This window comes from Triticum aestivum, chromosome 4A (genome assembly GCF_018294505.1).
Source record: "Triticum aestivum cultivar Chinese Spring chromosome 4A, IWGSC CS RefSeq v2.1, whole genome shotgun sequence".
NCBI lineage: Eukaryota > Viridiplantae > Streptophyta > Magnoliopsida > Poales > Poaceae > Triticum > Triticum aestivum.
This window is the reverse complement of record NC_057803.1, coordinates 519,343,601-519,358,400: the sequence shown is the minus strand read 5'-3', so window position 1 is coordinate 519,358,400 and position 14,800 is coordinate 519,343,601.

The following is a 14,800-nucleotide window of genomic DNA, read 5'->3' as shown; positions in this document are numbered from 1 at the left end:
AGTTGCATAATCTCATAGTCATAGGAACATGTATAAGTCATGAAGAAAGTAATAGCAGAATACTAAACGATCGTGTGCTAAGCTAACGGAATGGGTCATGTCAATCACATCATTCTCCTAATGATGTGACCCCGTTAATCAAATGACAACTCATGTCTATGATTAGGAACATAACCATCTTTGATCAACGAGCTAGTCAAGTAGAGGTATACTAGTGACAATCTGTTTGTCTATGTATTCACACATGTATTATGTTTCTGGTTAATACAATTATAGCATGAATAATAAACATTTATCATGAAATAAGGAAATAAATAATAGCTTTATTATTGCCTCTAGGGCATATTTCCTTCAGGCAGTGTGTCGGAAAAGGCCCCAAGATGAGATCTCATGGGAACAGAGGCTTGTGGCAGTGAAAAAGTATTTTCATGGATGCTTCTGGCATAGGAGAAATATTTGAGAATATATAGTGCTGAGATTAGGGTTAGGTGACCCCCCCCCCCCGAGGGGCCCACAAGCCTAGGGGGCGCCCCTAGGGCTTGTGGCCACCTCGTGTGTCTTCTAGCCTCCTCCCGAAGCTTCCTAGGTTTCTTCTAGTCCAAGAAAAATCATCGTAAAGTTTTATTCTGTTTGGACTCTGTTTGATATTCCTTTTCTGTAGAACTCAAAAACAAGGAAAAATTAGAAACTGGCACTGGGCTCTGGGTTAATAAGTTAGCCCCAAAAATAATATATAATAGCATATTAATGCATATAAAACATCCAAAATAGATAATATAATATCATTTAACAATCAAAAATTATAGATACGTTGGAGACGTATCACGCCCCCGATTCAATTGTACACTAATCATACAGGCAAAACGTGTAAGATCAAGATCAGGGACTCGCAGGAAGATATCACAACACAACTCTAAACACAAAATAAGTCATACAAGCTTCATATTACAAGCCAGGGGCCTTGAGGGCTCGAATACAAATGGTCGAACATAAACGAGTCAGCGGAAGCAACAATATCTGAGTACAGACATAAGTTAAACTAGGTGCCATAAGATGGCTAGCACAAACATGGATACAGATCGAAGAGGCACATGCCTCCTGCCTAGGATCCTCCTAAACTACTCCTGGTCGTCGGTGGCCTGCACGTAGTAGTAGGCACCCTCGGTGTAGTAGGAGTCGTCGTCGACGGTGGCGTCTGGCACCTGGGCTCCAACATCTGATCGCAGCAACCGGGTATAGGCGAAAAGGGGGGAAGCAAGGCAACCGTGACTACTCATCCAAAGTACTCGCAAGACTGACAGTAGATATATACTCCATATGCATCGATATCAGGGAAAGGGGTAGTATTTGTGGACTAAACTGGAGAATGCCAGAATAAGAGTGGGAGAAGTTAGTCCTATTGAAGACTACGTTGCAGCCTCCATCTTGAAGCATATAGAAGAGGGTAGCTGGTAAGTTAACCAAGTAACAACGTATTGCATAATCCTACCAGGCGATCCTCCCCTCGTCGCCCTGTGGGAAAGCGATCACCGGGTTATTTCTGGAACTTATCTGGGTGTGTTTTATTAAGTATCCGGTTCTAGTTGTCATGAGGTCGGAATACAACTCCAAGCATCCTGTTACCGTGGACATGGATATTCGAATAGATCAATCTTCCTTGCAAGGGTGCACCACATTACCCGACATGCTCGATCCCTCTGGCCGGGCACACTTTCCTAGGTCATGTCCGGCCTTGGAAGATCAACATGTCGCAACCCTACCTAGGACCAACAGAGAGGTCAGCACGCCATTCTAAATCCTAAGTGCACAGGAGACTTGGGCCCATCGCCCGTTGCACTCCTGCACATTGCGTGGGCGGCCGGAAGCAGAGCTAGCCCCCTTATACAAGCGCAGACGTTCTAGTACAATCCGGCGTGCGCCACTCAGTCACTAACATTTGAAGAGCTTCCGTTGATACTACGAAGCTGGTTGCCCATATCCTGTCCCACATGGCAGTTAGCGCGTATAGATCAACGACCAACTCAGATCAAATATCCAAACCCGCTAAGCGTGCTAATTGATGTAACCGCAGAGGTCGACCAGGGACAAGGCCCACCTCTCGCCTGGGTGGTCACAACCTACCTTGTCGGTCCGCCACAAAGTAACACTCGGGGGTCGTCGGGAACCTAGGCCCATTACTACCTGGGTGGAACCACATGTCCCTTCAGCCCCCACATCTGAACAGTAACATAAGTATGTAGTAGTATATAGTATATACCCGTGATCACCTCCCGAAGTGATCACGACCCGATAGTATAGCATGGCAGACAGACAAGTATGAAAGGCCACTGATGGAAAACTAGCATCCTATACTAAGCATTTTAGGATTGCAGGTAAAGGTAATAACAAAAGTAATAAGGACAGGCTATGCAGCAGAATAGGATCATCCGAAAGCAGTAACAGCTACACTACTCTAATGCAAGTAGTAGAGATAATGAGTAGGCGGTATCGGGATGATCAAGGAGGTTTTGCTTGCCTGGAAGCTCTGCTGAGAAGGAGGGGTCATCAACACCATAATCGATCGGGGCAGCAATGGCGTCAGTCTCGAAGTCTACGAGAGAGAAGAAGGGGAAGAAACAATGAATATGTTGGGGAACGTAGTATATCAAAAAAAATCATACGATCATGCAAGATCTATCTAGGAGAAGCATAGCAATGAGCGGGGAAGAGTGTGTCTACATACCCTCGTAGACCAAAAGCGAAGCGTTTAGTAACGTGGTTGATGTAGTCGAACGTCTTCGCGATCCAACCGATCAAGTATCGAACGCACAACACCTCCGCGATCTGCACACGTTCAACTCGGTGATGTCCCTCGAACTCTTGATCCAGTTGAGGCCGGGGGAGAGTTCCGTCAGCATGAAGGGATGGTGACGGTGATGATGAAGTTACCAACGCAGGGCTTCGCCTAAGAACTACGACAATATGACCAAGGTGTGTAACTGTGGGGGGCACCGCACAAGGCTAAAAGATCAACTTGTGTGTCTATGGGGTGCCCCCTTCCCCTGTATATAAAGGAGGGGAGGAGGAGGAGGGCCAGCCACAAGGGATGCGCCCAAGGGGGGGAATCCTACTCCTAGTAGGAGTAGGTTCCCCCCTTTCCTAGTCCTAGTAGGAGAAGAAGGAAGGAGAGGAAGAAGAGAAGGAAAAGGGGGGCGGCCCCACTAGACCTAGTCCAATTTAGTTTGGGCTAGGGGGCGCGCGCCATTGGCGTGCCTCCTCTCTTCCACCATTAGGCCCATGAGGACCAATAACTTCCCGGGGGGTTCTGGTAACCCCCGGTACTCTAAAACTTATCTAAAATGACTCGAACCATTCTGGTGTTTGAATGTAGCCTTCCAATATATGAATCTTTATGTCTCGACCATTTCGAGACTCCTCGTCATGTCTGTGATCTCACTCGGGACTCCGAACAACCTTCGGTACATCAAATCACATAAACTCATAATATGAATCATCATCGAACGTTAAGCGTGCAGACCCTACGGGTTCGAGAACTATGTAGACATGACCGAGACACGTCTCCGACCAATAACCAATAGTGGAACCTAGATGCTCATATTGGTTCCTACATATTCTACGAAGATCTTTATTGGTCAAACCGCAGAACAACATACGTTGTTCCCTTTGTCATCGGTATGTTACTTGCCTGAGATTCGATCGTCGGTATCATCATACCTAGTTTAATCTCGTTACCGGCAACTCTCTTTACTCATTCCGTAATGCATCATCCCGCAACTAACTCATTAGTCACATTGCTTGCAAGGCTTATAGTGATGTGCATTACCGAGAGGGCCCAGAGATACCTCTCCGACAATCGGAGTGACAAATCCTAATCTCGATCTATACCAACTCAACAAATACCATTGGAGACACCTGTAGAGCATCTTTATAATCACCCAGTTATGTTGTGACATTTGATAGCACACAAGGTGTTCCTCTGGTATTCTGGAGTTGCATAATCTCATAGTCTGAGGAACATGTATAAGTCATGAAGAAAGCAAATAGCAATAAAATAAACGGTCATAGTGCTAAGCTAACAGATGGGTCTTGTCCATCACATCATTCTCTAAAGATGTGATCCCATTCATCAAATGACAACACATGTCTATGGCTAGGAAACTTGACCATCTTTGATTAACGAGCTAGTCAAGTAGAGGCATACTAGGGACACTTTGTTTGTCTATGTATTCACACATGTACTAAGTTTCTGGTTAATACAATTCTAGCATGAATAATAAACATTTATCATGATATAAGGAAATATAAATAACAACTTTATTATTGCATCTAGGGCATATTTCCTTCAGTCTCCCACTTGCACTAGAGTCAATAATCTAGTTCACATCGTCATGTGATTTCACACCAATAGTTCACATCTTTATGTGATTAGTTCACATCTTCATGTGACTAATACCCAAAGGGTTTACTAAAGTCAATAATCTAGTTCACATCGCAATGTGATTAACACCCAAAGAGTGATCATGTTTTGCTTGTGAGAGAAGTTTAGTCTACAGGTCTGCAACATTCAAATCCATATGTATTTTGCAAATTTCTCTGTCGACAATTCTCTGCACAGAGCAACTCTAGCTAATTGCTCCCACTTTCAATATGTATCTAGACCGAGACTTAGAGTCATCTAGATCGGTGTTAAAAGCTTGCATCGACGTAACTCTTTACGACGAACTCTTTTATCACCTCCATAACTGAAATATTTCCTTAGTCCTCTAAGGAAAATTTTGACTGTTGTCCAGTGATCTACTCCTAGATCACTATTGTACTCCCTTGCCAAAATCATGTTAAGGTATATAATAGGTATGGTACACAACATAGCATACTTTATAGAACCTATGACTGAGGCATAGGGAATGACTTTTCATTATCTTTCTATTTTCTACCGTGGTCGGGTTTTGAGTCTTTACTCAACTTCACACCTTGCAACATAGGCAAGTACTCCTTCTTTGACTGTTCCATTTTGAACTACTTCAAAAACTTGTCAAGGTATGTACTCATTGAAAAATTTATCAAGTGTCTTGATCAATCTCTATAGATCTTGATGCCCAATATATAAGCAGCTTCACCGAGGTCTTTCATTAAAAAATTCTTATTCAAGTATCCTTTTATGCTATCTAGAAATTCATTATCATTTTCAATCAACAATATGTCATCTACATATAATATCAGAAATGCTACATGTAAGTGCATCTGGTGCCACCCCTAGTTGGTTTTGGAGTATTGACGACAAACCTGGTTGAGGGACTAATGTGTTTGTGAGAATTGCAGGATAACACAGGTAGTAGTCCCTCATTGATTCGGTTTTCCTACCGGAGATGACCCCTAAAAATGTATGAAGACATTGAAGACAAAGGTGGTATGTGAAGATAATCGCATTGAAGACTATGACATGAGAAGACATCTCGTGAAGACTATGGAGCGCGAAGACTTAGCTGTTTCGTCGTTTCCTTTTCTTCTTTGTTGAGTCATAGGAACCACCGTACTGTTAAGTGGGGTCCCATGGAACAAAGTCAGAGTGACTGAAGTAATGATTAACCAAAATCCTATGTCTTCGAGCGAAGACAATGAGAACAAATCTTATCTAGAGCTGGATGAGTCAGATTTACTTGTAGCCCAAGTAAAGTTGTCGCGTGTGTTTTAAATCTGATCGTTGGAACACGTGTCAGTTCCTTAGTTACCCAGGGTCATTCAGACAAATTAGGTCGGGTTGCCTAGTGGCTATAAATAGCCCACCCCCTACACCATAAATTGGTTGGCTGCTCAGAGTTAGTGCACGACTTTTGTCGTTTGAGAGCAACCCACCTCGAAGCCTTTGAGAGAGAAATCCTTGCGAGGACAAAGCCCTAAACACCCAGAGCCAAAGAGTGTTAGGCATCACTGAAGTCTTCCTGTCTGTGTGATCTAAAGACTTGTTACACTTGAGGACTGTGAATCCTCCAGCCGGTTAGGTGTCGCGTTCTGAGCATCCAAGAGTCATTGTGGATCGCCGGTGAACGAAGTCTGTGAAGGTTTGGAAGTCTCCCTTGAAGACTTACCAGAGTGATTGGGCGAGGACCGGGTGTCCTTAGCTCAAGGGGAATAAGGTGAAGACACGGTCTTCTGAGTTAAATCGCAGCCTCCCTAACCAGATGTACAGTTGTCACAGCAACTGGAACTGGTCCAACAAAACGAGCAACTTGTTCTATCCTTTCCATCTATTTATTTACAGTTGGTCCTTGTGAAGTCATTGCCTGTTTGCATTATCTATTTGTCTTCACTGTGTGACTGCTTGTTCTGATTGGCTTCATACTGTCTTCCATCCTGATCCATACTTCCTAGCTGCTATTAGTCTTTGTGCTTTCACTTCATTGAATACTTGACTATGGCTTGCCTAGTGTAGTATACCTTCCGCTGCATGTTAATATGTTCGTTTCTATCGATTGTCTTCGAAACTTCCATGGAAGACTTCCATAAAAATCGCCTATTCACCCCCCCCCCTCTAGTCGATCACTAGCACTTTCAATTGGTATTAGAGCAAGGTACTCCCTTGTTTTGTGTGATTCGGTTTAACCACCTGGAGTTTTAGCTATGTCCACTGCAGGGATAATCAAAGTCTCTGCTGTGTGCCCCGTCTTCGATGGAACTGAATATCCCTACTGGAAGAATAAGATGTGCATGCATCTTGAAGCCATTGATGTCGACCTCTGGTATATCATCAAGAATGGCGTCCCCAAGGCTGGTGAAGGTGTCACCGATGCTGATGTCAAGAAGTTCGTTCAACTGGATTCCACTGCCAAGAACATCATCTGTGGTCATCTAACCAAAGGGCAGTATGGCCGTGTGAGTGCTCTGGAAACATCTAAGCTAGTCTGGGATTGGCTCTCCAAGGTCAACGAAGGCGTCTCAACCCAAAGAGATCAAAGGATCAGTGTCCTTCGCAACCTCTTCAACCGCTTCAAGAGAAACGACAATGAGAATGTTCAGCTCACGTTTGATCGCCTCACTAACATCACAAATGAGCTCCAAGCTCTCGGCGCTACTGAGATCACCAAGCATGAAATCATCAAGACACTCCTGAGATCACTTAACAGCTTGTTTGACACCCTAGCCCCGATGATTCAAGAATGCCCTGACTTCAAGAGACTCGATCCGTCTGACATACTTGAAAGGCTCAACTCACATGAGTTTTAGCTTTCTGAGAAAAGAGATATCTATAGTTCCAACTATGGCCGAACTCGTGCCTTGAAGGCAAAAGTTGTTTCCTCATCTGAAGAAGAATCTGACTGCAGTTCTGGCGATCCTGAAGACATTGGAAGGGAGCTTGCTATGCTTGTGAAGAAGTTCCAAAAATTCACCAAAAAGAAAGGCTTCAGAAAGTCTTCATGATCCAGCTCAAGGAATGATGAAGCTTCTGCTCATGACTACAAGAAGAGAACATGCCACAATTGCAAGAAACCTGGTCACTACATCTCTGAGTGTTCGCAGTGGGACAATGAGAACAACAAGAAGAAGAAGAGCAAGGAATATGATTCTGATGACAAGAAGAAGAAGAAGAAGAAATACTCAAAGTCTTCTTCCAAGTCTTCCTCAAAGTCTTCATCACACAAGAAGAGCTCATCTGGCAAGGCTCGTGCATTTGTTGGCAAGGAAATGGAATCACAGGAGGAGTCTGCTTCTGAGGAGGCAGAGGTGGAGTCTGAGGAGGAGTCCGATTCTGGCGTTGCAAGTCTGGCTACAGCCTACATTGCCAAGTCCATCTTCGACACTGAAGACAACGACTTCGTCACCGACGCCGATGGTAATGACAAGGACAATTCCGCTCCCGCCTATTGCTTCATGGCACGCAGTGCCAAGGTAAACTCACGCAATACTCACTATCAAACATCCAGTGAAGATGACTCTGATTGTAATTCCAAACCCAGCTACAAAACACTTGCTAAAATTGCAGCTGAACAATAGAAAGCTATGGAACATATTCAAAAACTGTTAGACAAAAGCGATGACCTGTTGGACGCTGAAATGACTCGATCTCAATCCTTAATAGAAGACATAAAAAATCTTCATGTTAAGTATGAGGAACTTGAAAGTCTTCATGAAACGCTCTCAACAACTCATGAAAAGCTTTCCTATGATTACCTTCAAAGGAAGCAAGAACTTGAGAAATTGAGAGCGGCTCATGAAGATCTTCAAAAGGAAAACAAGTCACTTCACACTGAACAGATCAGTCCCGCTCAGGAAGGATTTGAACCACCATGTCTTAAATGTCTTGAGCGTGATAACGCTACTTCTGTTGCAATGTTCTACTGCTGCTGCTGTTGCAATATCTTCAACTATTGATGTGGAAACTAACCCCTCTGCTGAGGATGCCACTGCTATTGCTGATGAAAATGCTAGGTTGAAGACATTGCTTGAAACAGGGATGTACAAAAGTCTAAAAGGGCATTAGACACTATGTGATGTCCTCAAAAGGCAGATTCTAAACCAAAACCCTAGGAAAGAGGGTGTTGGGTTCGAAAGGAAAATGAATATTGATGGCTCTTACTAGAAACCTGAGCAGTGCCCCAAAACCACATGGGTTGCTGCAAAGGAACCTTCAGTGGATCCATCCACCCTATCTGGCTTCACTTGTGCTAACCCCATCGTCATTGATGAATCCTTTGATGCAAACTATAAACTGTTTAGGAGTCAGAATGGTGAAGTGTTTGCCAGGTATATTGGTACTAACTGCAGGAATGGGCCACCTATGAAGAAAGTCTGGGTGCCGAAAAGGTGTCTGGAGAATCTTCCTGTGAATGTCGTCATGACACCACAAGGGAAGAAGACAAACCCCAGACCATAGGCTTCATATGGTCCAAAGGCTTCATACAGACAGAGGACTCACCTGAGTCGCACTAACGCAAATGTTTTGCAGGGAAACCATACTCAGGCCTATGAATATGAGTGTGTTTCATCAAACCGCCATGTTCATAAGATCCAGAACTACTCTGCTTATTCTTATGAGTACTATTCTCCACCTGCAAGACTATTTGCTAGGGCTCCAAAGCCAAAGTTCTCAGATGCTGCACTTAAACTCATTGCTTCGAAGCTACCCTTGAAGATGTCGGTGGCTAAGAAAGCTTAACTCTCTTTTGCAGGGAAAGGTCTCCAGCTGAAAATCAAATGCGTCTGAAGCTATTGCTGGGGACCTAAAACATCTTGTAGGGCACAAAATCAAATGCCCAAATGGTCTTATTATGTATTTTGTTCCTGAGTCGCTTGCTACTTGTTCTATCAGTCCTAACCTCGATCTAAGCTTTAATAATCCTCTTGCTCGTCAAATGTTTATGCTTCAGAATGCTCTTTGTGAAGCCTATCCCCCTAACTGCACTGTAGGGTATGACACCAGCTGCTTCAGAATGGATTATTGATAGTGGATGTACTAATCACATGACTGGCAAACGAAGTCTTCTCATGGACTCAACCCTACATCCATCTGACAAAAGTCACATCACATTTGCTGATACTGGTAAAAGCAAGGTATTGGGTCTAGGTAGAGTTGCAATCTCAAAGGATCACCACATGGATAAAGTGATGCTTGTTGAATCTCTTGGTTTCAACTTAATGCCTGTCTCAATGCTTTGCGATTTGAACATGATTGTGATATTTGGAAAATAGCGTTGCCTTGTTCTAATGGAATCTGACAAGTCTCTAGTCTTTGAAGGGTATCGGAAAGATGATTTGTACATGGTAGATTTCTCAGCAGGACCACAGCTTGCCGTATGTCTTCTTGCAAAAGCTTCAGAATGCTGGCTCTGGCATCGGAGGCTAGGGCATGCTGGCATGAGGAACCTGCATACTCTTGCAAAGAAGAAGCACGTCATAGGCATCGAGGGCATCAAGTTCAAGAAGGATCACTTATGCGGTGCCTGCGAAGCTGGAAAGATGACGAGGGCCAAGCATCCCTCGAAGACAATCATGACAACGACTCAACCCCTCGAACTGCTACACATGGACCTCTTCGGCCCTACTCACTACTCTACCCTTACTACTACTGCTTGTCTTTATGGCTTCGTCATTGTTGATGATTATTCAAGATATACATGGGTGCATATAATCCTCTACAAGACTGAAGTGCAGGATGTCTTCAGACGCTTCGCCAATCGAGCCATGAACAACTATGGCGTCAAGATCAAGCACATCAGAAGTGACAATGGCACTGAATTCAAGAACACCGGCCTCGACACTTATCTCGATACATTGGGCATCACTCATGAGTTCTCAGCTCCGTACACACCGCAGTAGAATGGCATCGTGGAATGCAAGAATAGAACACTCATTGTGATGGCTCGGACGATGCTCGATGAATACAAGACACCAAGAAAGTTCTGGCCTAAAGCTATTGATACTGCATGCCATGTCATCAACCGTGTTTATCTTCACAAGCTTCTGAAGAAAACATCCTATGAACTCCTCACTGGTAAGAAGCCAAATGTTAGTTACTTCAGAGTATTTGGTGCTAGGTGCTGGATCAAGGATCCACATCACACTTCAAAATTTGCACCGAAAGCACATGAAGGTTTTATGCTTGGTTACAGAAAGGATTCACACTCCTACAGAGTCTTCAACCTCTTTCACTATAAAGTGGTTGAAACTGTGGATGTGCGGTTCGATGGGACTAACGGCTCGCAAAGAGAGCACCTGCCAAATGTGCTAGATGAAATTCCACCCAGTGAATCCATCAAGCTTATGGGAACTGGAGAAATCATACCATCTGAAGTACAGCCTGAAGAGGAACTTATCATCTCTGCACCTAATCAACCTGAAGACAATGCTCAGCCTGAAGACAATCCTTCAAACGATGACAATGATCAGCAAGAGCAAAATCTTCGTCCAGTTCATCCTCGTGTTGCAAATGAAGTACAGATTTAGAAGATAATTGATAGCATCAATGCACCTGGTCCACTCACTCATTCAAGGGCAACACAACTAGCAAATTTCTATGGGCACTTTTCATTCGTCTCAATATCTGAACCCAAGAAAGTTGATGAAGCCTTCATGGAACCTAAATGGATTCAAGCTATGCAAGAAGAGCTTCACCAGTTTGAGCTGAATAATGTATGGGAACTGGTCAAGCGTCCTGATCCACGTAAACACAATATCATAGGCACTAAATGGATATATCGCAACAAGCAAGATGAGCATGGTCAAGTTGTCAGAAACAAGGCTCGTCTCGTTGCTCAAGGATACACTCAAGTTGAAGGAATTGACTTCGATGAAACATTTTCTCCTGTGGCTAGGCTTGAATCTATACACATACTGCTAGCCTATGCAAATCATCATAACATCCTTCTGTATCAAATGGACGTGAAGAGCGCCTTTCTCAATGGAAAGATTAAAGAAGAAGTGTATGTTGCACAACCGCCTGGTTTTGAAGATCCAAAACATCCTGACATGGTTTACAAGCTCAACAAGGCACTATATGCCCTCAAACAAGCCCCTCGTGCTTGGTATGACACACTCAAAGACTTCCTGAAGAGCAAAGGCTTCAAACCTGGTTCCCTGGATCCCACACTCTTCACGAAGACATATGATGGTGAACTGTTCGTGTGCCAAATATATGTGGATGAAATTATCTTCGGCTGCACTAATCAGAAATACAGTGATGAGTTTGGATACATAATGCAAGAGCAATATCAGATGTCCATGATGGGTGAGCTGAAGTTCTTCCTTGGTCTTCAAATACGGCAGCAACGCAAAGGCATCTTCATATCTCAAGAGAAATACCTCAAAGATTGCCTGAAGAAGTTTGGAATGCAAGACTGCAAAGGTTATACGACGCTAATGCCTACCAAGAGTCATCTGGATTATGATGCCAGTGGTAAAGAGTTTGATCAAAAGGTATACCGCTCCATGATTGGTTCTTTGCTTTATTTATGTGCATCTAGGCTAGATATCATGCTTAGTGTTTTTTGCATGTGTGCCCGATTCCAAGCGGCACCAAAGGAATCGCATCACTTAGCTGTGAAGCGAATTCTTCGATATTTGGCTTACACCCCAATACTAGGATTATGGTATCCAAAGGGCTCAAAGTTTGATATAGTTGGATTCTCGGATGCTGATTATGCTGGTGACAAGGTGGATCACAAGTCTAAAACAGGTACATGTCACTTTTTGGGACGATCACTTGTGTGTTGGTCACTTTCTGGGACGATCACTTGTGTGTTGGTCTTCAAAGAAGCAGAACTGTGTATCTCTCTCCACTGCTGAATCTGAATACATTGCTGCTGGATCTTGCTGCGCTCAGCTTCTATGGATGAAGCAAACACTCAAAGACTATGGCATTCATCTGAAGCAAGTGCCACTCTACTGCGACAATGAAAGCGCCATCAAGATCACCAACAACCTAGTTCAGCACTCGAAGACAAAGCACATTCAGATCCATCATCACTTTCTCAGAGATCATGTCATGAAGGAAGATATTGATATCATTCACGTCAACACTGAAGAGCAACTGGCAGATATCTTCACAAAGCCCTTGGATGAGAAAAGGTTTTGCAAGTTGCGGTGTGAGCTAAATATATTGGAATCCTCAAATGTCCTGTGATCATGCACACATCCTAACACTTATGCATGTTGATGACTTAGATGTACAACACACGAAGTAACGTATATCTTCAAATAATGAAGACTTACACTCTAAGTGTGAATACATTAACGCAGAATTTGACTTCAGAGTGCCACGATAATTGTGCGCCGTGTCTGGGTCTAATACTTCCTATACGGTGGGTAACGCCACCACCAAACTTTTGTTTGGAGTATTTTCTGTTGGCGTTATATTTGCAAAGTCTTCGCATTTGGTTTGTCTTCAATATTAACATGGCTTCATGTTTATCTTCACTATATTGATTTGGTCCTATTCGGATATATTCATATATTTGCGTTATGTCCTCTACAACATTCACTTATAGCTATGTCTTCTCATTGAATCTTTTGAACTAAGTGAATGTGATCGGACCCTAACCTTTCTATGCTCCCGTCTCAAATCTATCTATCCAAATCATATGCATTCTATTGAAACTGTCGAATGTCTTCGATGTGTCCGTGTCAGCAGAAGATACAGAGACAAACATCAAATCTATTTTAAATGCTCAATCCTTTTTGCCTGAAACCCAGTGTCGGTGTCAAAACCGGCAGATCTCGGGTAGGGGGTCCCGAACTCTGTGTCTAGGACGGATGGTAACAGGAGGCAGGGGACACGATGTTTTACCCAGGTTCAGTCCCTCTTGATGGAGGTAAAACCCTACGTCATGCTTGATTAATATTGATGATATGGGTAGTACAAGAGTAGATCTACCACGAGATCAGAGAGGCTAAACCCTAGAAGCTAGCCTATGGTATGATTGTATGTTGTGATTGTTGTTCTACGGACTAAAACCCTTCGGTTTATATAGACACCGAAGAGGGTTAGGGTTACACAAGATCGGTTACAAAGGAGGAGATATCCATATTCGTATTGCCTAGCTTGCCTTCCACGCCAAGTAGAGTCCCATCCGGACACGAGACGAAATCTTCAATCTTGTATCTTCATAGTCTAACAGTCCGGCCAATGGACATAGTCCGGCAGTCCGGAGACCCCCTAATCCAGGACTCCCTCGGTAGCCCCCGAACCAGGCTTCAATGACGATGAGTCCGGCGCGCAGTATTGTATTCGGCATTCCAAGGCGGGTTCCTCTCCAAATTCTGTGTACCTGTCGAAATAGTGTTCGATCTCTTGTGAATGTTGCACTCCTTGGCTCCACGCCCAATAATGGCCACTTTCCACGTGTCGAGCGAATGTGAAGAGCCAGGGTGTTTTCACATTTACCCCCCTAGCCGTGTGAATGAGCCGCCTATTAAAAAGACGAGGATTTAGATCCAAATCACACCATCCTCCCTTGGCGAGCCTTCATCGGAGCGCAGATCCATTCCATCATGGCCGGTTGACGCAGCTCCTCCTCTCGCTCCCCTAGCTCCAAGCCTGGAGATTGGGAGAGATGTTCCGTCCCGCACAGCAAATTAGTGATGCTTTAGACCAAGGGATTTCTTCCCCCAGCGTACATGGTCCCGGTTCGAGCCAGGCTCGCCACCTATAATGGCGGAGAGCAAGCGGAGAGCCTTCCCAATCCCTCCAAGGGAGAGCGGGTATGCCTTGTCCCTTATTTGGTAAGAGGGCTCGGATTCCCAATTCATCTGTTTCTCCGGGGGCTCCTAGAGTTCTACGGCCTCCAGTTGCACAACCTTACGCCTGCCTCCATGCTGCATATCACGGGATTCGTAGCCTTTTGCGAGTTGTTCTTGGGCTGTGAGGCTCATTTCACTCTGTGGAAGAAGTTGTTCTGCCTTGTGCCCCATTCTCAGAAGGGGTCAATATATCAAGTGGGCGGAGCCGAAGTGTGGCGTATTGCCGGGACCAGATACCTGTCCGGAACCCCAAAGAAGATGTCTGAAGACTGGCCTTCAGAATGGTTTTATATAGAAGACGTCCCCCTCCCGGATCCTATTCGGATCAGCCTTCCTGAGTTCGACAACGCCCCTTTGAAGAAGCGTCGGAGCTGGCGTCCACGGAGCTCCCTGGAGGAAGACGACAGGGACGTTCTTTACCTGATGAGCCGGATAAGTTTTTTAGCTCGATCCGGATTGACCATGATCGAGGTCATGGCCATATGTATCATGCGGGGGGTGCAGCCGCTTCAGTATAGAGGCCACCCCATGTGGGATTTCAACGGGGAGGATGACGCCACCCGCTACGGCC